The sequence below is a fragment of the Tamandua tetradactyla genome, chromosome 3, assembly GCF_023851605.1.
Source record: "Tamandua tetradactyla isolate mTamTet1 chromosome 3, mTamTet1.pri, whole genome shotgun sequence".
NCBI lineage: Eukaryota > Metazoa > Chordata > Mammalia > Pilosa > Myrmecophagidae > Tamandua > Tamandua tetradactyla.
In genome coordinates this window covers 97784070-97809852 of record NC_135329.1, presented here as the reverse complement: position 1 = coordinate 97809852, position 25783 = coordinate 97784070, and the positions used below count along the sequence as shown (strand labels likewise).

Genomic DNA, 25783 nt, shown 5'->3' with positions numbered 1-25783 from the left:
AATATTTCTACCTGATACCTTTTTAATTATTTCAAATTCTGTTTCATAGTATCAGTATGTTATTTAAAGATGTTTAGTATGTTTGCTTCAAATTACTAGTCTACGTGGTTGATTTATCCTTCCTCACTTGATAAAGATTTTTCATAATTTTTTTCTTTCACAGTGGTTATACTTAGCAGGTGTCCAATTACTTCTGCTTATTAATTCACGTTGCCTTGGGACTATTTGCTATCTTTTCAAGTATAGTATATCAAGATATGATCAAATGTCCAGGGCCTAGTTTGCATCCCTTCTGCAAGTTTGAAAAGATGGAAGGAACTGTGCTACAGAAAAGAGAACCTCAGGCACCCTGATTTTAATTTACTCATTTTTGTTTACTGCCATTACATCAAAGAATTAGCCTCTGAAAACTCTTTGAAAGGTAACAGCACTGGTAGACTGTCATCTCCTTACACTCCCATCTTCTAACCTTGAGTGTGTGGAGGAAAAGGGAGAGAAATAAATATAAATAAATGCATTGGTTTAACACACTCCCCTCAGAACATAATAGATAAAACAGATAAAAATTAGCAAAAACATAGACAATCAAATAATAAGATATTCATAGTTAGAAGAATTAGAATAAGCAATCACTTAACATTTATTAAAATTTAAAAGAGCGTACCCATGTTATAGGCCACAAAAGGAAATAGTAAATGCCAAAGAATGAGCATCATACTTAATATATTATCTCTTCATAATGCCATTAAATAAGAAAGTTGCAAAAAAAGTTAGATAATTTTTCTCCTTCAAAAATAAATAACAGGGCCACGGTGGCTCACTGGCAGAGTTCTCACCTGTCATGCTGGGGACCCAGGTTTGATTCCCAGTGCCTGCCCATATAAATAAATAAATAAATAAATAAAAAGATAACAAATAAATGTAATAATAATCATTGACTTCAAAGTAAATTAGAGAATACTTAGAAGGAAACATTAAGAGAACATTACTTTTGGCAAATATAAGCAAATCACTAAATGAAATATCTGCTTAAAAAAAAGAGAGAACATTACAAGCCAAAAATTGTGGAAATCAACCAAAGTAGAATTTAGAAGAAAATTAATAGTTGTAAATAAATGTGTAGAAAGTGAAAATGAGTAAAAATAAATGTGTGGTATTAAAATTGAAAATGGTTGAAAATACACAAAACATGGTCCAAATAAAAGAAGGAACTAAATGAAGAAAAGGACAGAAATCAGTGATAAGGAGGAAACAAAAGTGATGAACTCAACAAAGCCCAACTTGATTTACTTGAAGAGATTAATGACATCAGAAAGAAAACTATCAAGAGACTGCAAGTTAAAAGAGAGAAAATTCAAACAATGAATTGTTTCTATTTTACAAATATAAATGACTAATTTTAAAAATAAAAAATAGTGTGTACAACTACATACTAATAAACTGAAAATATAAGACAATTAATTATAGACCCATTTCACTTGTAAGAATATACACAAAAGTTTTGAAGTCACTTATTGGTACCAACTAATAGCAAATTAAATCCAAAACTGGTTTAAAAAGTATTACAGGGAGGTGCACTGGTGGCTCAGTGCCAGAATTCTCACGTGCTCTGCTGCAGACCCGGGTTTGATTCCTGGAGACTGCCTATGCCAAAAAAAAAAAAAATATATATATATTACATTGTCAGTTATTAAACCAGTTTTATTCTAGAAATGCAAAAGTGATTCAATATCAGAAAATCTATCAATGTAAATGATCTCGTTAATTCAAGAGATACAGTGATAGCATTTGATTAAATTTAAATATTAAAAGCTGAAAGCCAAATAAGAATAGAATTTATTATATTCTTTAATTTGAAAAGATCATCCAACAAAAAATCTGCAGCAAACATCTTACTTAAAGTTCAACTTTATATGAGTTTCCATTCATATCAGAAACAAAAGAAGAATACATACTGTCCAGCTAATGTTCTATATGTTTCTGTAAATTTGGTAATTGCGTTTTGACAAGTATAAGAAATAAGATGTATATCAATAGAACAGGAAGAGGTTAAAATATTCACATTTGCAAACAGTATGATTATTTTCATAGAGAAGTCAGTGCCCTTCACTATACTGTTATAATTCATTAGAGAGTTTAGCAATGTTTCCAGATACAAGTTTAACTTATGAAAATCACTAAATTTCTCTACACTAATTTTAAATCAACTAGAAAATATCATTCACAATAGCATAAAAGTTGCAATAAAAAGCATAAAATTTATATGGACAACTTTTATTACCATATTTAAGTATATAAGAAGGTTTGCATAAATGGTGAGATAGTTCTCTTGTATGGAACAACTTAAAACTATGAAATACCAATTCACTCTAAGTTAATCTATAAATACAATGTTCCCCTCAACTAAGATATAGCTCTATTTTTTAATGAACTTGGCAAACTTATAACTTACATCGAAGAATAAAGGTTCATGGAAGCTCAGTCAACTAAGAAAAGATTATCAGAGAGAAGGGTGTGTCAACTCTGAATCAAGTTAAACTTTAAAGCCAAAGTAGGTAAAACCATATGGTTGTGGCACAAAATGCAAAAAACAAAAAGTCCAGTGGAAATGAGAGAGCTCAGAAATAGACCTAAGTATATCTGGGAACATGGCTTAAGGTAAAAATGGCATCAAAAGACAACTGGCTCATTATAAGGAGAAAAATAAAACCAGATCCCTACCTCACACCAATGGAAGCATCTAGATGAATTGAAGATCTCATGTGAAAGTTCAAACTCTAAAATGAACAGAATAAAATATAGCAAATATCTTTGTTTCAAAGGGTTAGGGTAAAAGGTCATGATTACAACCAAAAGGGAAAATATTTTATGGATTTGACAACAGTTACAAAGGACAGCTTAGAGGAAGTTAACCTAGAGATGTGTGATTAAGAAAAGATGTGTGTAATATCTAAAACTGATCAGAGCATAGACAGAAATGTTGCAAATCAATGAGGTTATCAATAGGTAGATAATATAGAGAAGAGGAAATTCAAATGGCCAAGAAATTCTCAACTTCATTTGTATTCAGATAAGTGAAAATTCAGAAGACAATAAGCCATCACCTTGGTAAAGCATTAAGTTGGTATAAATATTGCCAGATATTGTGGGAAAAGAGAATATTTTCATGAACTCTCAAAGGGAGTGTATATTGGTGCTACCATTTTTAAAAGCAAGTTTATTAATAACAAATATATGTATAATCAATGACCAGCAACTTTATTGCCACAAAGTACCACAAGTTGACATATGTGGGATTGTTTATTGTGTGCAGTTTCTTTGGTAGGGAGGTAGAGGCAGTGTAGGTATTCAAAATCAGCATGCAGGGTGTGAAATGTTGTGGATGGACACCATGAGAAAATGTGCAGCAACAAAAGGAAACTATATGTACACACATAGAATAGGAGATTTCGCAGTAATGATGCTGACTTAAGAAAACTAAGAGATGGTGGTTTATCATTTATGTGTGATTTAGAAATACACATGAAAACAGGACAACATTTATAAGAATACATACAAATGCAAGATACTTATGGGATAGGGACTGAGAATGGCATATGTAAATAACTAGACAAATAACTACACAGTTAAGAGCTAAAATTAACAAATAAAAATTAAAAACAAGAGTGGAATCTTGAATGCCAATGATGAGACCATGATATGAAGTGAAGTTCCCTTCATGTGTGCACAATGCACACACACACACACACACAAACATAAGCTCCTTGTTCATAGGAAGAAACCAATGAATGAACAAATGGGCATACCTAATGCCACCAGCAGCACAGAGAATGCTGAAAGCATCAGAGGGCTGAAATAGCTCCAACAACCCAGGGAAATGATTTTCATTCAAAATCCACCAGGAGGGGATGAGAAGAGCCGACACACATGTGGTTTGAAAGGAGAGAAGAATTAAAGTGCAGATGTCATCACATCTCTCTATCCTATTGTTGCTTCGGCAGGGCAAGTTGTTTCTCCAAGGTGAAACACCTTGCTTGTTATTCCTGCTTCTGGTGCTGCCTGGTGAAAGACTGTAGCTCAGCAGAGAAGAAGGCCTGGGGAGAAGGCCAGGGCATAGCAAACATAGCTGAGCTGTGCACATCATTCAAAGAGAAGGGAAATCATATAGTCCTGTGCTTTGAAGTCTTGTTCTTAAGTTGAATATAAATGTGAAGCCAATGACATAACCTTTCTATCAATAGACAGTTCTTTGAGGTAAAAGAGTAGTTCTCTTTTTATTTTATTTTGAAACAACAAAAGAACAACTATTAAAGAAGACTTTTAAAATAGAGAAATGACTGTGCTACCATGCTAACAGAACTATACCAACTTTTGTGTATTCTTCTTCTGTGCTAGTCCACAGATACCTTATTATAGGTTGTAATAAACATTATTTATATGGTGCTGTTTTCCCTCCTGTGGATTTTCTTTCTTTGTGGGACATAATAAGTATTAGAGAGAAAGTCACTTTATCTGAAAACTAAAGAATTCAATACGTATTTGCATGCATTTGTCATAACACAACATCTGAAATCCCTCTTTGCTCCTAAAATATTGGTCCCAATAGGGCAATTGTACTCACTTTCAAATTTCCCCTGGTTTTATTCCAGTTCCTCTGAGCTCCTCAGGGTTCAATAACACACTCTACAGAGATTCCCAAAACAATGGTCCCTTCCTGCAGTAGAAAGAGGTGAAGGAGATTGAAAGGACAGGAAAGAGTGAAAAAGCAAGAGGGGAGCGTGAGAAGTAGATCTGCACAGACTATCAGAATTACAAAAGAAATGTCAGGGATAAGCTAGACATTTGGTAACTGTGATTTTCTGGATTCAATCTTCAGAAATGGCAGACCTGTTCTATTGTCAGGAGGGGAGATTATATATATATTATATATATGTATGTATATATACTTACTAAAAATTAAAAAAAAACTATCATCAATGTTTCTCCATTACCGAATTTCTCTGAAAGTCCCTAAAATCACACTGCAAAAATGAATAAGCAAAGCATCCGCCAAGATTCTACAACATTCTAATCAGGCCTTCTCCTCGGAAACTTATCATAACCTCTCCCACGTATGTACATGCCTCAGAGGTAACAGGCTTTTTGTTATTTTAAAGGAGTTGGAGAAGAAACTCCAAGGTCTTTAGGTTAGAGCCAAGGGCTGCACATCGTTATCACCATAGGCACCTTTTTAACAAGAGTGATACTTGGGCTACATACCAGATGAATTAAATCAGATTGACTGGGGATAGGACTGAAGCAGTTATGCTTTTTAAAAGTTCTCAGGTGGTTTGATTTCTGAGGCTCCTTAAAGCAGACACTATGTGGAGCAGTTAAGTTCAGGTGTCAATCTGGCAAGGTGAAGGTGCTTAGTTTTGTTACTGAGAACATAAGCCAATGGCATGTGAAGCTCATCTGTTGCTGATTATATCTGCAGTCACCTATAAGGTGTGCCTTCTGCAATGAATGATGTTTGATTTAATTGGCTGGAAGTTTAAATGGGAGAGCTCAACATAGCACAGCCCAAGCAGCTCAGCATACCTCATCTCAGCACTTGCAGCTCAGCCCAGGCCTTTGGAGAAGCAGAAAGGAATCACCCCGGGGAAAGCTGTTGGAACCCAGAACCCTGGAGAGAAGGCCAGCAGAGATTGCCCTGTGACTTTGGGTGTAAGAAAGAACCTCAAGTGAAAGTTAGTTATCTTTCTTCTGAAGAACTATACATTTTTAATTAAATAAATCCCCTTTTATTAAAAGTCAATCCATCTCTGGTGTGTTGCATTCTTGTAGCTTTGGCAGACTAAAACACCATGAAATGGGATGGCTTAAACAATGGGAATTTATTAGCTTACAGTTTGAAGCTAAGAAAATGCCCAAATCAAGGTATCATCAAGGTGATGCTTTCTCCCAAAAAAACCAGCTGCCAGTGATCCTTGACTCTTCTACCACATGGAAGAAGGCACAATGGTGGTCTCTCCTTTCTTTTCCTGGTTTTGTTGCTTGCAGATTCTTGCTTTCATGGCTTTCTCTTCTCCTTTAAAACCTTCAATTGATTGGATGAGATTTTCTAATTGTTGAAGGCAATCTCCTCAATTAATCTTGGATGTAATAGCCATAGATGCAATCAAATTACTGATGATTTAAGTGCACAAAATCTCATCACAGTAACAATCAGGCCAGTGCTTGCTTGACCAAACAAGTGGACACCAAAACGTGGCCAAATTGATACATGAAATTAATCATCACACCACGTGATTCTAAGATGCAGTCAGGTCTGGGAACCACTGAGTCACACAACAGACAGAAGGAGTAAAAAGCAGTGGTCCCTTTGGTTGAAGAAAAGTTGCAACTTGTACCACAATCTCACACTTAAGTTCACATGGCCTGGTCTGTATTTTCTTGTGTATATTGTCTTATAGGAGATCATATTCCCTCATATTAATCTCTCCCCCAGTTCACTCCCTCTTTATTAATTAAGCTCCTGCTCTGCCCTGCCAAAAATCTTCTTTAATCAATTATTTAAAAATTCAGTCACTTTAAGACAGTCTCAGTCATTTCAAGTTATATGCACTTCAATTCAGGTTGCCCATCCCCTTCCTTCTCCCAGGTAATGTTATATTTGGGAGGAAGAACTGGAGGAACAGGACATTAAGGCACCAAGCATTAAGCCATTCTATGCTGGCATTTTCTAAGATATAAAATTGTCCTACTGCATACTTCAGTTGTCAGGCTCCCCTCTCACTCAAATATTCTGTGCTTTTGGCCTCCAGTTTCATGACTTTCCATGGCTATACCCTCTGACAAAATTGGAAGCTAGCTCTCACTCAACATGTGCTTGGACCTAAGGATCCTATATAAATTTTAGCTGTTATTTTTAATGGAGTCCTGAAATTCTCTTTGCCCTTGTATTCCCTACTTTGCTGTTTCTATTCAACTGCTCTTTACTTCTGCTCTTTGGAACAAATGTGCAAGATTGCCTTTTTTCCAGGGTTCTAGATGGGAATAGCCACACCTCATTCTACTCTACCCACATTAGCACAGAGAATTTGTTGTGAGGTTTCCTACCCCTTGACTTCACACCAAGGCCAAGGCACATGCTTTCTCCGTTCAGGCATCCCTACAGCATATCCCCCAGAATTTTGCCCAAAAGGGGGGGAGAACAGAGGGCAGAATTCCCACTCCTCATTTGCCTCTCTTGATTCTCCTTCAACAAGTACCCAAATTGAACAGTCCATCCTAGTAGGGTAGAGAAGTTGAAGAACTTGCTTCAAAATGAACTAATTTATCCTCATACTATTTATCAATTTTCTAAACATTTGAGAGTAAGTTGAGGGGATACAAGGGTAGTTCAGTGGTAGAATTCTTACCCGCCATGAGGGAGACCTGGGTTCATTTCCTAGTCCATGGACTTCCCAAAAAACAATCAAAGAAGCAAAAACAAACAAAAAATTCAACAAATGGTGCTGCAATAATGGGATACCCATACAGAAAATAATGAAATGTAACCCCTCCAGACAGCATACAGAAAAACACAAAAAACAAAAAACAGAGAGTAAGTTGGATACATCATTCTTCAACACATAATGTTTCCATGTACGTTTTGTAAGAACAAAGATATTCACTTATGTAACCTCATTAAGTATAGTTATCAGGTTCAAGAACTTTAACATTGAAATGAAGTTTTCGGTCTATATTCCAATTTTTCCCTCAATCTTATTGTCCTTTGGAGCTTTTCTCCTCCATTATTAGATCAAGTTAAGGACCTTGTATTGTATTTAATTGTTATTTGTCTATTTAGTTGCCCTTATTCTTAAATGTGGAAACCCTACCTCAACAATACCCGAGCATGCCATTCAGTGGGGTTCAGCACAAGGTTGTGTTACCCTCACCAGTGTTCATTTCCAGAACTTTCCCTGCGAAGGCATTTTGAATTCACATTTAACTCCTATAAATTTGACTGACAATGTTTGGGGAAACAAAATATGAGTTTTTTTTTTTTTCAGAGCAAGCAATATGAGAGAATATGCAATATCCTCTTAATTTCTTTTTGTTGTATTAGGTCTTGCTCTACACCAAGAGCTTGCTTTTTAATTGCTTGCAAGTGTTTCACTGGCATTTTTTTCTACTCATTAAATATATCACATTAAATTAAATTTTATCATATTATATTATATTTATTATATTTAAATTATATATTTAAATAATATAATATATAATATTATATTTATTATATTTAAATTAAATATATCATTCTTCTCCACATATCACTTGCTCCTTTGTTGTTTTTCTTTCCTACGAAGCAATTATCAATTCTTAGTCCCCACAGACAATGAGGAACACCCCTGACTTTGTGGATGTGTGGGTCTGTCACTCTGATGGAACTTTCTCAATCTGGTCTAGAGTGTAGCAGGAACACTCTTCTTGACCATTCCTAGTCAAAGACTTTCTTTCAGATTGGAAAAGGTAATATTCCACACGCTAAAGACTCTGAAGGGCTGGGGAGCTTGACTATTCTTACAAAAATATATTGTACTTGCAGAGATGGACCTGGAGTTTTAATTTTTGTAAGAGAATGGAGGAAGGAAGGCATTTCGTTCTTCTTTTTTTTTTTTAGGAGGCAGGTACTTAAAACTTTTTAATATTGTTTTTTTTTCCTAGTTGTTGCTTTTTTTTTCCACCTATGGTTTTTATTTATTCAGACTGCACATAATTAGAAATAAATTTGATGATACATTCATAAAGCTTTTGAAACTGCATTTTTTAAAGAACGGCTTGGCCCAAAGCATTTCTGGATATCATATAGGTCAGCCTATTGAATTTAACAACCAAAAATGAGCAGAAGAGCAGTTACTATTATAATTTTTTATCCCAATTATTATTTCCTCAAATAAACTATGAAGACTTTGAAGAAAGCTAGCTTGTCTTACTCATATCAACATGTTCAATATTTATCCTAGATGACTAAGGGTTTATAAGCGTTTGTCCAATCAAAAGATCTCTTCCTGCTATGACCTCCTTCTGTCCATTTTGTTTAGTTTCTGAGTATAATGCCTTTTATATTCTCTAATTTCCACATTGATTCACTTATGCATTACATATTTATTCAAAGTTAGCCTGTTCCATGGTTGGTGGCAGGCAATAGAGATACAATATTTCTTAAAAAGTCCTTGCTCTCAAGGGATCCATGGGGAAACTAGTGCATAGGCAGTTACAAAGCAGTATGGAAACTTCTGGGATGGAATTTCATACTCAAGCACTGAAGTATTGGCTCTATTCTCTGCAATTAGATCGTAGCCTCCTTGAAAATATATATTACTCCCTTCTAAGGTCTAGATTCAGGTTGACATTTACCTATTCAATATTTATCTAATGCCATGTACTGCACATACAGAAACAAAAATTTAGGGTAATTACCAAAATTAATACAGCCTATCTTAAAGAGAGGTGCATGCTGTCTCTCACTTTTTAAATTAAATCATTATGGTGAAGAGTGAAAAGTTTTTAATCCCAAGCTTTAAATAATGATTAGATTTTGTTCGCTATTGCTAAAAAGCAAGTTCAATAATATCAAAATGTTTTTCAACAAGAGATAATAAAAAGGACTTTCTGATTATGCCTTTTGCCCACAAAATTCAATTTACTATCTCCCCATTCTCTTAAAGTAAGCTTTGTGGAATCTCCTGAGATATTTATGAAAAACACACATTTTGGGATCTCTAGCAGATGTGTCCAACAAGAATCCCTAGGGAGTTGGAGACCAGGCTTTTATATTTTGTGAACATAGCAGTTAATTCTATTACACACTAAAGTGTGAGAACCACTGCCAAGCTTTCTATTTAATTGACATTTTACCATATTTGGCCAGCTAGTGGTCAGTTTTAATCTACTCTGGGTAGCCACTGAAAGAAGATGGTCTCTCTGGTCTGAAAAAAAAATTATTATATAGTGAACAAATAGTTAATATCCTCACTTTTATGTCTTTGCTTGAAGAGCCAACATTTAAACCTAAGATATCATTCCCAATTAAAAAGTGATAGAGGTGACTAATTGGAAGAGCAATAAAACTAAATTTATTGAAGTAAGTACTAGAACTATGCTAATAATTTTCTCATACATTATTTCTCACAAGAGACCTTTGATGTACATAGTATTACTTCTCTTTCATTAATGAGAAAACTGGTATTCAGATAGTTAAGTACATGCCTAGTATCAAGTCATACCATTAATAAGTTGAAGAGCCCTGATTCAAACTCAATTCTAACATATTACAATTCCTCTGCTTATCCCATGTGGAGAGGTAAACTGTTTTCTAAGATCAATCAGTCTCAGATTTAAGAAAAAAAAAAAAAACAGCAAAGAGTAACCTCTATTTTATAGAATCTGTGTGTATTAAGTCCCAGAGAATAGTACAAATCAAAATTTTAAGGCAGCTGAATCTTCTTCCCTTGATGCCCCCCTGTGCTGGTTTGAAACTGTTATGTACCCCAGAAATGTCATTTTAATCCTGATCCAATCTTTTGGGGGCAGCTGTTTCTTTCAATCCTGACTCAAGCTTTTGATTAGATTATCCCCACAAAGATGTGGCGTGCCCAATTGTGGGTGTGGGCTTTTTGATTAGATGGTGATGTGACTCCATCGGGGTGGGTCTTGATTAGTTTACTGGAGTCCTTTAAAAAAGGAAGCATTTTGGAGTAAGCTCAGAGCTGAATTAATACAGATGATTGGAGAACAGTTCAGAACTGACAGAGCCGACACAAGACCCAGACATTAGGAGATGCAAGCCCAGCAGATATCGCCATGTGCCTTCCCATGAGATACTACTCAAGCCAAAACTCAATGTTGTGTTCCAGAAGAGCTAAGTGAAGGCCCACGGATGCCAAGTGAGGAACCCCCACAGAAATCAGAGGCTGAAAGCAACAGAGACCAGAAGCAAGGGACCAGCAGATACCAGCCACATGCTTTCCCATATCAGCCTTCCTTGTGCCAAGGTATCTTTCTCTGAATAATTTAATTTGGACATTTTCATGGCCTTAAAACTATAAACTTGTAACTGAATAAATTCCCTTTTTAAAGCCATTCCATTTCTCGTATATTGCTTTCCAGCAACATTAGCAAACTAATACACCCCCTCATCACTAGAATGATTTTACTTGCTTATTGTATTCACAAACATCCATTCTATACTTGTAAATGTTTATCAATTAGGATGAAGCTTTCATGGGACAATAGGTTGAGAAAGATAGATGGAGCTTCTCAAACTATGGGCCATTTGGCCCAAGAATGAGACCTTAACAATGGGCATGATGGATTCAACCACCAAATTTCAATGTGAAAAGCTAGTTTTTGTTTTTTGTTTTTTTTATATTGCTTGTTTTCATAAGGACGATGATTAAAGAAAAGTTACCCAGTATACAATATGTGTAAAAGTCTGGTTCTGTGACAAAACAGATCAACTTTAAAGTACATACTTTTTTCTATAAAGTACATTCTCTACATAAAGCAAGGGTAAAAAAATATAGCTAGGAGTGGCAAATCATATTTTAAAAAGCAGGTCGAATTCCACAGCCCAGAATACGACAATTGTAACAGCCTTCTTGGATGCCACTGTTTATAGGCTGGGTTTCCCCATACCTTGATGAATTGCATCATATATTCTTTTATTTATCCCTAAGAGAAATGATATCTTTGCCCTTCACTTATGTGCTAATTCCGTACAGAAATTTCACCAAGAAACCATTAGATCTATTTCTGCAGTTTGGTCCACGACTTCTTATCCTCAGGTGTGACCCACACAGAATCTGCTGATATCAATCAGTGTTTCCTGTTTAGGATAAGACAGACTACAACACTATGATCCTGAATCTCCTTCCTAATCATTTCTAGATGTAGGCTAGAAACATGTATATAGATGGGGCACGGCCGGCGCGCGCCGTCGACATCTTTGGTCCAGCCTGCTTACAATTTTATCTGCCTCTGAAAGCCTCTGCCCGTTGGGCAGTGATTGAGGTTATCGGAAGTTACTTCAGTTTCTTCCCGCAGAGCTGAGGCGTCACGGCGGTTAAGGCCGCTGACGAGAACGTGCACGGCGCCATTAGGGTCGAGAAAAATGTGCTCCGTTCACTGCCCCCCTCCTGAGGAGACGGTGACTGACATCCCTGTACTCAGCCGGCTGAAAGGAATTTACTCCATGAATTTACGTCGTGTTGGCCTTGTGTGCCTACTAGTCTCCCCTCACCATCTCGTCGGTCCCCGGGTACGGGCGCGAGAGCCGCTGTATGTCGGGCATTGGAGGACCTACCCTGATGTTTTCATCTTCGCCCCTGGGAGGATGAAACGTTCAGGAAAACATGAGGTGTAGCTGCCTGCCTGGTTCCTGAGGTACAGTAGGTACGGGAGTGAGTGGGAGAGGAGGGGTGTACTTTAGTCCTTACAAGGCTTCTTGCAGGGAAGAGGACAGGACCAAGAGTGAGTGTGTGTGTGTGTGTGTGTGTGTGTGTGTGTGTGTGTGTGTGTGTGTGTGTTCATGAGCAGATAATCACACTGTGCCTAGAGTTCACACATGGAATCCATCCTGACAAGAACGAGGCAAACCTGAAAAAACAAAACAAACAGAAAAACCAGGATGCCTATTAATCCTGTTGTTGGGAATCATTAAAACTCAGAATTGAAGCCCATTCATTTATTGCACAAGATCGCGGCTGATCATGTGGCATGTGCACGAGACTCTGAGTCAAAAGCCTCAACTGATTCACGCTGAGGCCTCTGGCAAGTCACTTTGCCTTAGTTTCTGAAGCAGCCACAAAGGAAAAAGGGTTTTGTTTTTTTTGTTTTTAATATTGTCCTCATTTAAGTCTCACATGGCTAAACTTCATCAGATGAGGGTAAATGTTGGGAAGGAAATCAAGACCCTAGAGAAGAACACTGAGTCTCCTTTTCTTTCCAAACACCGTGTGCCGCCTCAAAGGGCAAAAGAGCTAGGGAAAAAAATGCTGGCAGCTATATCCTGCTGTACTCCTAAAGGTCATAGGATAATTGTAAGAAAAAGTAGGGCATGATTTAGGGACCAGTCTCCTCCCCAGCTCTTCCTCCCACCCCCCAAACTCAAGGCAAATGTATTTGCATCTCCAGAAGAGGGAGTACAGATTTCCTCGGCTGTCAGGCTCTAAAGCCATTTGATCCCCAGTCTGAAGAGGGGAGATTGGAGAGGCTGGTTGTACATAACGGCAATGGCCCAGGTGCCCATTCCTTAACTCCAGCACCTATAAGAAGTGCAAGCAATATGCAACCCTAGAACTGGCTAGACTAAAGCAAGGTAGCCTTGATCTAGCTGATGTTATTTTGAAGTGTCCAGTGTCCATTCAGTCCTCATTACCAGCAAAATGGATTGGTAGAAACCAGGATATTGTTCAATCTCCTAGTTTAAAAACCTCCAATGTCTTCCTGTCATTGCATCTGGAATAAAAGCCATACATTTTTTCTCTAACTTAAAACTACAGGTGATCTGACCCAGCCTCCCTCTGAGTCACCACCTTAATCTCTCTGCTGACATGTGCCAGCCCATATCAGCCTTCTGTTTCTCAAACATAGCTAGTTTATTCAGACCTGAGGGCCTTTGCTGGGAATGCTCTTTTGTGGTGTGGCAGAAGCCTCTAGGGGTTCACCCAGATCTCTGTTTTTACATGATATGATTGTAGCTAGGTCCAGCACTACACGATACTCCCCTTGCAGTAGGCACTTCTGTATGATGGCGTTCTCTACAATGGAATATGGAATGATCCACTTCTGGTCTGAGCTTCTCAACCAGTGGATACTCTTCCTCCATGTTTCTTCTCCTACCATATTGTTTGAGAAAGATTGTCTTCCTCAACTCACATTAATCCTACAAAAGGCTACACAGGAAATTTCACAAAAAGAAATATTAAGCAATTATCATACCTATGCTATTTTGACCAAGTAGCTAAAAATGGGCTTCAAAGTAAATGTTGTGATACATTTAATATTTTCAACACTTTTTTTATACTAAAGATCATTTCTATGTTCTGTAAAACACAGTGTTTAACCATGATTTGGTGATCTAGAACAAGATGGCAAAATGGAGTAAGTTTCTGTTTATTTTATGAATCAAATATTTCAGGATATAGGAATATATAGAAGAGAAACAATATTCAGTTCACTTACAACTAGACTCATCAGTGTTTATACATTTTTTTAAATCTTGTTGAAACTTTAAGTAAAGGGACTGTCAGAGTTATAAAATGTAACTGACTCACTACTTGGAGGGGAATTACCTGCCAAACACCTTAGACAGTAACATAGGCAAGATACAAACTTTTTTGTTGTAATAAACCATTGAAAATCTGGGGCCTCATTGTTCGCTGAGCCTAGGCTAACCTAATACATCCCAAATCCTCACCTGGCAGGGTCCTTCTTGTGAGCCAGGTCTCAGTTTAAATGTTGCCTTATCAGAGAGATCTTTCTACCTGATTACTCAACATTAAGTAGCCACGAGTCCCTCCCAGCATGTCAGTTTACTATTTTCATCATAGAATTAGTTGCTACCTGGCATCTACTGGTTTGTCTCTCCAAAGAGACTGCTATAATGTAAGCTCTATGGGAATAGGCACCTTTGCTCAGCTCATTCAATGCTTGTATTCATAACGTCAACACGGTGTCTGTCCTATGATACTCAGTGTTTACTGAATGAATATCTTCTCAGTAGTTTTTTCTTTCCATAGCATATTTTTATTACAAGACATTTTAAAATTTCGACAGGTACAATTTGTGAGAATAAACCACCTCATACAAAAAATGCACTTTCAAATACTTTATCAAGCAAATAAAAACAATCTTCATTTGTTCTTTCCAGAAGTTAATGTACAATAAAAATTTAATATTGTACATGACAGACATGAATTAAGCGTACATAGAAAATGAGCAAGTTCCAGATGTTCAGAAACAAAAGTAAAAATAAATAGCAATGAAAGACATTTGAAAAAAATAATGCACATTTTAGTTGTGGAAAATATGGTTTCTTAATTATACATATGTGCTTATACTTAACAGAAAGTCATCTCTTTAAAATTGCAAAAAACATGGACCTAATAAAGCATGTTTTATGGCATGCAGTATTATAAATCCTAAGGCAGGTTGTTGTGTTATCTCCATAAAACAGATCTGTAGTATAATAAAAAGTATGTAATATTGTTTGAGAAAGATTGTCTTCCTCAACTCACATTAACCTTTAGTAATCCTACAAAAGGCTACACAGGAAATTTCACAAAAAGAAATATTAAGCAATCATCATACCTATACTATTTTGACCGAGCAGCTAAAAATGGGCTTCAAAGTAAATGTTGTGATACATTTAATATTTTCAATACTTTTTTTATACTAAAGATCATTTCTATGTTCTGTAAAACACGGTGTCTAACCATGATTTGGTGATCTAGAACAAGATGGCAAAATGGAGTAAGTTTCTGTTTATTTTATTTGCATGAATCAAATATTTCAGGATATAGGAATTTATAGAAGAGAAACAATATTCAGTTCACTTACAACTAGACTCATCAGTGTGTTTATACATTTTTTTAAATCTTGTTTAAACTTGGTTGTAAGAAAATCAAAAGTAACATTTCTGTTTGTATTATGGCACAGCCATCCATTCAGAGAAAAATACACTTTGGGAAACTGAAAAGATTGCACAAAGATTAGGGGTAACCTGAAAACCTCTTGATGAAAAACACTAAAGTCCTCTAGGGCAATAAAAATGTATGTGCTGACTTAATTACAAATTTTTATATTTTAAAACAGAATCTTGAATCAGATGTTCTACTGCTCAATACCAACAATTCACAGGTACTTTAAAAGGTATGATAATGTGTCCACAATATTTGTGGCCACACTTGAGTGCATAGAATACAGTAAGTATTGTGGTTCTTCACTCTCTTACCCATCATATAGTTTATATTTTGAAAGCTGTACAACCAAAAAGAGTGAGAAAATATTTTTATTTCATAAAATACACTTTAAGTACTACTGATTTCATTCATTTGTTCAACAACTTGTCTTAAAATCTCATCAACTACATCAACATCATAAATTACTTACTGAAGATCTAGATCAGGTATAATCATGACCAGCAGTTGTCTTACATTAACTTGAAGAGATCAAAGTTTGAGACTTTCTCTGTCAGTATAATTTACAGGCTCCTTAATGTTACTTGAAGTTGAAACATCTGTTCCTATCTGGTGACTTGTAGATTTTAATTGTTCAATTTCAGTTTTGAGTTCTTCACATTGTAAATGGATTTATGATTTTTCCATTTCCAGTAATTAAACTTCATTTTTATACTGGTAAAAAAAAAAAACATGTATATCAAGTAATAAATAAAACGATTGATTTTTCTTTAACCTTGTGAAAAACCCCTTCTGAAACTGGATTTATGGCTACTTTATAAATCCCAATAATAATAATAAAATTTTACTTATATTTATTATTTACAGTAAAATAATAAAAAATAATAGATTTTTTATTTATGAAAAAATAAAATCTTTTTAAAAAGAATAAAAATTATTTTAAAAAGAGAAAAGAAAAGTCTCTTTTTATATTATAGTCAAATGATTTGGACCCAAATTCATTTTTCCTCCTACTACTTCTGAAATCACAAAGAATGAAAAGTCACTCCTACTACGGATACCCTAAGGAAAACTCTGAAAGCAATTCCAAAATCAGAGCTCCCAAAATGCTCTGAATAATTTGTCATAAGCAAGTTACTAGGAAACTTTAATTTGGAAAGGAACAGCACTCATTTGGAAATAGTTAGCAAAAGAAAATGAAGAAGCCCATTTGACTTCAAAGGATGTAGATAATATAAACCGTCTAGAATGGTGCAAAAATGAAATATGGAAAGACTGCATTTTAGTGCAATGGAACCCTCAACAGAGATTGAAACTGGTGATGGCTGTGGTTGGTTCCAGCCACTGTCTGTTGCATGTTCTCTGTGCTTACCTCAGGCACAACATTTATCAAATGGCATTATATTTGTGCTTCCTCCACTAGATCATGAGCTGCTCAGTGACTGGAATGTTATCTTATTTATCGTGAATTCCTTTAATTCAATATGACACACCCAGAAGGCATTCAATAAATATGAAGGTGACAGATATTGACTGTTTATTAGTCAACCTCCACAGCAATGATGAGGCTAGCTCAATAAACATTATCAAATTAATTAATTAATTGACAAGACTGTTTTTCTTTCTCTGGACCAATTTGCCAGTCTTCCTACTGTTGCACTCCTACGAACTTCCCTCTCCAGTCCAGACTACCATGAAATTAACTTTGCAGCTGTGGAACTACAGAGAAAACCAACTCAGACTGAAGGGGTCAAAAAGAAAAAGGAAAAAGGAAAGCCTCAGGCAGAACTATTGTAAATATTAATCCCACCCCCAAAACTCCCTCTCCCTTTTTGCTCTCACCCCAGAGACCCAGGTACCAGAGAGGCTCCTATATGAAATAGCTCCTTATCTCCCTTATCCCCCTTCCCCTTTTCTCCCAGTCCTTACAAATTCTAGGTGGCCTAAATACTTCAAAAGAAAATATTCTCAACCAAGTTGTCCTAATCACAACCTCAGTAAGTCCCTCAGTAAATTATTCATCCAGTGACCAACTATCCTTAGTATCTTCCAGTGCTTTTCCTCCAACCTACTCTCAGCTCTTAACAAGCCACCTGTCATCTCTTCCAATGGAGTTGAATTCTATTCTCTGCCCCCTGCCATAGCAGCCCCTGAATGAAGTCATCCTTGTTTGTTTAGTATTTTCTGGTGGAGTTTTTTCTCTGAGAGAATAAGTGATATGTTTATTTTTCAAATAGGTTGAATGAATTATAAGTTAGACTTTTATGGTGAGAAACCAACTAATTAGGGAGTTTTACTTTGATCAATCAAAAGGGACCAAGAATACACAGAGCTAGAGCTAACTCAGGTTTCAGGGTCTCAAAATTCATTTCAGGGAGTTATAGGGGCATTTATATAATAGGACAAAATAGGTTTTTGGTTTCCTGCAGACCTGGGACTTGCCCCAGTTTTGCCACTCATTGACTGTGAAACTATGAAGGAATCATTGTCTTAGTTTTCTAGGCTGCTCTGACAAATACCACACAACATGTGGGCTTAAACAATGGCAATTTATTGTCTCATGGTTTTGAAGCTAAAAATCCAAGCTCAAGGCATCAGGAAGGTGATACTTTCTCCCAAAAGTCTGTAACATTCTGGTAATGCCTGTTGGCAGATCCCTGGGGTCCCTCAGTTTATATTCCTCCCTCGTATCATATAGAAGCATCTTCTCCTTTCTCTTCTGGATTCCTGCTGACTTCAAGTTCCAGCTGCTCCCCATGGCTATCTCTGACTATGCCTGAATTTCTTCTGCTTATAAAGTACTCCAGTAATTCAGAGCAAGACCTAACCTGTTTTGATAGGACTACATCTTAAAAATAACACCTTTAAGAGATCCTATCTTACAAGGATTCACAGCCATAAGAATGTGGATTAAGATTAATAACATGTCTAAATTGGGATACATAATTCAATCTACTATATCATTTCACCTCTTTAGCTTTAGTTTCCTCACCTATAATATGAATATAATGAAGCTTCTTACAACATAGGTTGTTGAAGAAATTAAGTGAGGCTAATAAGATGACACATATGTGCAAGCACTGCCATATAATAAATGTTTAAATGGATTATTCCATCGATAGACAGGAGCATGAAGTACAATACCACAGCTAAGAGGTATTTTCAATTATTTCTTCTCTTGGCCTATCAAAGCTGAGCTTGAGAGAAAATATGTCAAGAAAAAATGTCTGAGATTATGAATAGAGAAAACATGGATTTCTTCATCATAGTTCAGTATACTACACATCAGCTGTCACAACCCTTAAAGCCTTAAAAGAGGTAATGTTAGAACAAAGTAATGGAAAAAAACTTAAGCATGCATTTATCCTTGTAATATATTCATATGGTTCCTCCCACCCAACTTCAGATTTGTGTCAAACTTCCCCTTGTGAGATTGCATTACCATGTCTAAAATAGTGCTCCTATGTCTCCTTAACTTGCACTAATTTTCTTCATGTTCTTATTTTTATCCATGTTATATTCTGTATTTGTTTGTTTTCATTGTCTATTTCCATTCTACAGGTTAAATGAGGACACACATTAGTCACTCAATTATTGACAATGAATGGAATTAATAAACCAAAAATATGGATTCCAAGGATTTGTGAAGGATTATTAAAGGAAGATGGATGATGTTTGAAATACATCTCAAAGTTTTAAAGTGAGGCTGCATAAATGGGAAAGACCACTGAACTGAGAGAAAGGAAATCCCCATGAGCTCAAGCACTACCCATAACTAGCTGAATGCTTTGGGGCAAATTCCTTTTGAGCCTAAGTTCCTTACCTGAAAAATGAAAAGGTTGGACTAGGCATTTTCTAATTTGGAGGAAGCCAGAAGGAACGACAGTGGCACGCAGACTACAGATGGCCCCGGAAGAGCTAGTATGTTCATCAACCAAGAAAGTAAATTGACATCCACTGATGACTTTAGCTTACAGTGACTTACCATCTATCCATTGCCTTCCATGTAACAATGACCTCTCTTCATACAGAGAGAACACCTGTGGGTGTCAGAAACTGCAGCCCTCCTAGAGTTTGAAAAATTGACATTAGCTATATCACCTTGTTACTCCACATTTTTATTATATCCTTAATCTTGGCTGTAAGACTGTCTCTTTCAAATATAAGCCAGCCCTGTCTTCAGAGCCCATCCTGCTCCTTCCCTTCTCAGCCAGCAACTAGCAAATGTACGTTAAATTGTGATTCATCTAGCCAAGATTTCAGTTTTCTCTGGTGTCTCGGGTATTTCATTATCAGCATATTCATTAAGTACTCTCAAACAACGTCATTGACTTTCTCTCACCTTATAGAAGCCTCTCATCACTTTCCATTACCAAATTCATTCTCCTATCTGAATTTGTGCCCTGGTCTCTTGGCAATTGGATACAAATGTGTTTCATTTGGTTTTAACTGGAATGCACACATTTTCCTGTGACTTTTGCCACTTCTTAATATCAGCTTCTTTCTTTCCTTTATCACTTTCCTCTTTTGATATGCTCCTTCCTCCACTTAATTTCTCTCCCATGTCACTTACTGATTAGCTGGTAAGGCTTCAGTTTCACTGACTGTGAATAGCTTGTTCATTCCACAATTACTGACACAGAATTACTCTTGGTCAGAGCATTTATGCACTCAATAAGCCACAGACAGGGGAAGACTTCAGCAGGCAGTCAACAGCTAGTACATGTCGTCAAATTAATGTGGCTTGAACAAGTGCTATGGGAGCCAAATATTTCCTCTCATGTTATTCTGGCATGGCTGTAACATGCAGTATCCTAAGCTTTTTATTTCCTGTAGGAAATTAGGAGATTATGGTAGGATTTCTTAGCACTACTTACAGTTGCTCTCAGCCAACACTATTAAACTGTTACCTAAGACATGCCCAGCCCTTTAAAACAAACAAACAAACAAAAACAGTCTGGAGTCAAAGACAGGAGGAATCTTCTAGCCCAGATACCTTGCTGTCAGATAAAGAAATCAAGGCCCACAAAGCTGTGCTTACAGATCAAGGTTACCTCTTAAATCAATGCCTTAATTAAACTTAATTATTCCCAGAAAGCAGATAGGAGAATTAAAACAAAAATATGTTTTAAAAATGGGCTGAGAGGACTCAGGAAGGTATGGGAAAAAAAAATTTTAATTTGTAGGAAGTTGGCAGAGTTGTCAACTCTTAGCTCACCGCAAGCAGAGGTCCTCATCAAGAACAAAAGAAAAGAGAAGGAACTTGTTTGGGGTCAAGGCTCAAGATGTAAAGAGGGAGCCATTCCCATTGGAATTGCTCTCGTATCTCAACTGGACCCAGCCTAGGTCCATGTTGCAACCAGCCTACATGCATGATTGTCAATGCTTTTATGAGAAATTGTTGGGATTTCTGAGAGCCCCTTCTTTCATATCTCTCCACTTTGAGTTTAATTTTTTAACTATTAAAAAATTTTCTATTATATGAAATTTGTAAACACATATACATATACACTGGCTATATATGTTTCTCTTAAGCAATTTGGCTCTTTCACTAAGCAACATCTTTCCATATCATGACTGTACATCTAGATCTACTCTATTCTCTCCTGTTACATAGTATTTCAACATTTACTTTTTTATACTAGTCATTTTCAAATAATATAAATAATGCATGCTCTTATTGACAAAATAATTTAAATAGAGAAACTAACAGAGAAATAAGCTTACTTTCCTTCAATCCTTTTTCTACTCCCCAGAGATAACTCTGCCAGGAATTTTGATCTTCAGTCCTCAGTTTTATGACCTTAGATAAAACACTTGGCACTTGCTTAGTTCTAACCAATTTAACAGAATATTTATTGATGCCTGCCATCAAAAGTGTGGCACTGGTCAGAGCTGCAGCCACTGAAGTACCTGCACTGAGGAGGAGCAGCCGCTGCCACTCAGGACTGAGCCTTTAGGGAGGAGAAGGTGAGAAGATGGTGTACGACCCCGGTGTTACTGACAGAAATGTGGAGATCTGGAAGATCAAGAAACTCATCAAGAGCTTGGATGCAGCCCATGGGTGAGCGTCATGTCCAGCCCCCCAGTGTCCTCCTGCGTCATGGACCCCTCAGGATGGCCACTCTGTGCTGCACGGCCAGATGAGGAGAAACAGGCAGTAGCCAACCCCTGCCTGCTTGACCTCTGGCAACGGCACAAGCATGATTTCATTGATCCTTCCTCCAAAGACCAGATTTTATAAGTGGCAAAAATGTTAGCAGATGAGTTTGGAACTGCATCTAACATTAAGTCAGTTAAATACGTAATGTTAACTGCATCTAACAATAAGCCTTTCAGTCCCAGGAGCCATTATATCTGTACAACAGAGACTCAAATTTTATAACAAAGTACCTCTGAATGGTCTGGTTGTTTACTGTGGAACAATTGTAATGGAAGAAGGAAAGGAAAAGAAAATCAACATCGACTTTGAGCTTTCAAATCAATTAATACATCATTGTATTTGTGTGACAACAAATTCCATATGGAGGCTCTTACAGCACTACTTTCAGATGATAGCAAGTTTGGCTTCATTGTAATAGATGTTAGTGGTGCCCTTTTGAGCACACTCCAAGGAAACACAAGAGAAATTCTGCACAAATTCACTGTGGATCTCCCAAAGAAATGTGGTAAAGAGGTCACCCTGCCATTCATTTAAGAATAGAGAAACAACATAATTATATTTGGAAAGTAGCTAAGACTGCTGTGCAGCTGTTTATTCTGGGGAAAAAGTGAATGTGGCTGGTCTCATTTTAGCTGATCAGCTGACTTTAAAACTGAACTAAGTCAGTCTGATGTGTTTTATCAGAGGTTGCAATCAAAAGTTTTAGAATTAGTTGATATCTAATTTTAATGGTGGTGGAAATGGATTCAACCAAGCTATTGAGTTATCTACTGAAGTTCTCTCCAATGTGAAATTTATTAAAAACGAAATTAACAGGAAAATATTTTGATGAAATCAGCCAAGACAAGGGCAAGTATTGTTTTGGAGTTGAAGATACACTAAACACTTTGTAAATGGGAGCTGTAGAGATTCTAATAGTCTATGAGAATCTGGATATAATGAGATACGTTTTTCATTGACAAGGCATAGAAGAGGAGAAAATTCTCTAACTCCAGAACAAGAGAAGGATAAATCCTATTTCACAGACCAAGAGACAGGACAGGAACATAAGCTGATTGAGAGCATGCCCCTGCTGGAATGGTTTGCTAACAACTATAAAAAATTCGGAACTATATTTGAAATTGTCACAGATAAGTCACAAGAAGGATTCCCATTTGTGAAAGGATTTGGTGGAATTGGAGGTATCTTGAGGTACCAAGTAGATTTCCAGGAAATGGAATACCAAGGAAGAGACGAATTTTTTTACTTTGATGACTACTAGGTAGTCGACCTGAGTCCGGTAAACTGCACCTCAACTTCCAGCATCCAACCCAAAGAGCATATCCATGGTGGAAGCCAAAAAAATCTTACAATTGGAACACTTCCAGAACTTAATCCATGAGCATTGAATAGTGAAAATGAAAACCTAAACAAAATGAGACCCAACCCTTCACTTTGGTTGTCATGCTGTCAGTGCAGCAGCCTACAACTAAATTCCTAAATGCCACTTGGTACTAATTTCAAAAAGAATTCCAGTGTTTACTTTTACTTATTGGTAAAGTTGGTTGCTCTTGTATTTTAGGGAGAAAAAAATGATTTTTTAACCTTCATGCATAGAAGCTAAAATAATTTAACTGTTGTAAACCTTCAAAAATTAATAGAAGTGAGATCATACTGGTTTGTTTCTTATTTTGGTTGGAGAAAAATTAAATTGCTGCATTTTTCTGTGACCCATTTACATGGCATTCTCAGTTTAGACTGCATAAGAACAAATATATGTGGTAAAATATTAGAACCAATTCCATCTTGGTCTCTGTTTAACGTTGAAAGGGTGAGCTAATAGGAGACATTGTCAACTCTCTCTCACACCACTTCTCCCTCCAGACTGTCAGTTTCAAGGGTACAAATTGCATTTGCAAGTCCACTGACTTCATAAGAGTTGGGCCAGTGCACCATTTCTTCTATCTGTTGTACAGACGCATTTGTGCCCACAAGTTGAGAGCCATCAGCACCAGTTGCTTTGACAAGGGTTCCCATAATCCTAGCCTACTAAAAACTGGTTTGGAATAGGTATGATTAGGTTCTGTGCTTTTGCTGGGATTGTGAGAAATAAAACATGGAATTTAAGCAGAAGGAAAAAATTTTAAAGAAAATTTTATTTCATTTTGCTTAGGTCTATCCTTGGTAAAATGGAGGTTCTGTTTTCCTTGTGTTCCATGGCATGAGATTATGTGAATGTTTTGATCTTAAAAAATGAACTCAAGTTTTTTCACAGGAATGACAGACAAGACATGTATTACTGTGCATGTAAGTATAAGCCCCTAACCTCCTCATGGGGTTGGAGCATCTGTTTTGAAAAGGGGACTTACAAGCACCTCTCATGAGAAATTACAGGAGTCGGGTGGGAAGGGTAGGGGGTGGGAAGGGAGATGGAACACAGCTTCTGGCACTAAGGACTTAACCTTATTGGATCCAAAAGTGGGCCTGAAAACCTGAAGCTTATGCTTCATGGCTGGGCTGTAAATTGTACTTGAACTCAGATGATATGCAAGGTTGGCATGCCTGAGATGGTGACAGTTTTCAAAGTGTATAGGATTTGCCCAGTGGTAGCAGTGGAAAAGTATACCAAGTGGACTTTGAAGGACCAACGGTTTAAAGAGTCAATTGGTGTCCCCACATTGACTAGGGTAGTGGGGTCTATTTGGTTTTCAAATTGGTACTTTTAAGCCTTTAGTCTTTGACTGCTGTTCTTCACTGACTTTTGACTCAGTCACTTGTAGCTTTATTGGTCTGAGCCAGCTTCTTGTTCCCAGGTTATAGCCCTGCCTATCATTCCAATAACCCTGTTTCACTTGAATGGAGTATGTCTTATAATGTAAAGCTTCTGGTTCTCACACTGTATTCTGAGGGCCAATGACTCTTGATGTGCAACCTGATGTCTCAAACCCCAGTGAGAAGAGTCAATTCTTTGGTCTTTACGTATGTGGGAGGCTTCACTGGAACAGGATTTTGCTTTGGGCTCTGCTGTTTGTTTGCAGAAAACCCAAAAGCAAGCAAGCATGCTCTCTTCACAGCAGTATCTTAGGTTTTCCATTGTAAATGGGTCTAATGTGATGTGACAAGACCAGAGAAATTGGATGTAAATTTACATTTTTGAATTATGCTTATTGTTTCATATGATACATTTAGGGTATGCAGCTCCCTTTTCAGTTTTTATTTTTACTACTTAAGTTTGGAAATGATGCCAAATTTTTGTATTTCTTTATCAATGTGTTCTCTTTGGTGATTTACACTGCATTATATATCAATGTGTATATCAATATATACTGACGTATTACACTTACGCATACAAACACATAAACAAGAGGGGGCAGAAAACATAGTTTTTACACTCTCTATAGCCTCTGCAGAGAGATCCTACACAGCAAAATCCTGGTGTTGTGATGTACAAAAATGGAGAAGAGCATTAAACCATATTTAAGAATAAAAATGAAAAAAATAAGAGTGAGGTGCATACCTCATTAATTTTCCTTTGCATGCCCTCTACATTTCAGTGCCATATTTGCTGCATTTTCAGTGTTCATAATATTTATATTTTCTTCTAAGTCTATAACTTTGCTTCCTTTTTACTTCATATTTAGGTTGTAGCTAAAACTCATAAAATAAATAATCAAAATTTTCGTTATGTCTTTATAATTTTATACCATGATTGTTTATTAATTGGAGGAACACTTTCTACGTATAGATATACAGAAGATACCACATTCTCTTTTTCATTTCTTTTGCATTTTGGAGGACACAGTTAACTGAGACTATTTTTTATCATTCTTCTTCCAGGATTCATTTTTCTTTTTCTTTCTTTTTTTCCTTTCCTGGAATGTACTTTAAAGTATAGTTTTTCATATAGAATAACTGGGAGAAAACTTTTCTGTAGTCATATGTTCAAAGATGTTCTAGGTAGTAAGCTGTT

The 25783-nt window shown here is 36.6% G+C and overlaps 1 pseudogene; it reads left to right on the top strand.

The window, feature by feature from the left end:
• Window positions 1-21679: 21679 nt before the first annotated feature.
• On the top strand, window positions 21680-23095 carry LOC143676256 (eukaryotic peptide chain release factor subunit 1-like; annotated as a pseudogene).
• The last annotated feature ends 2688 nt before the right edge of the window (window positions 23096-25783 follow it).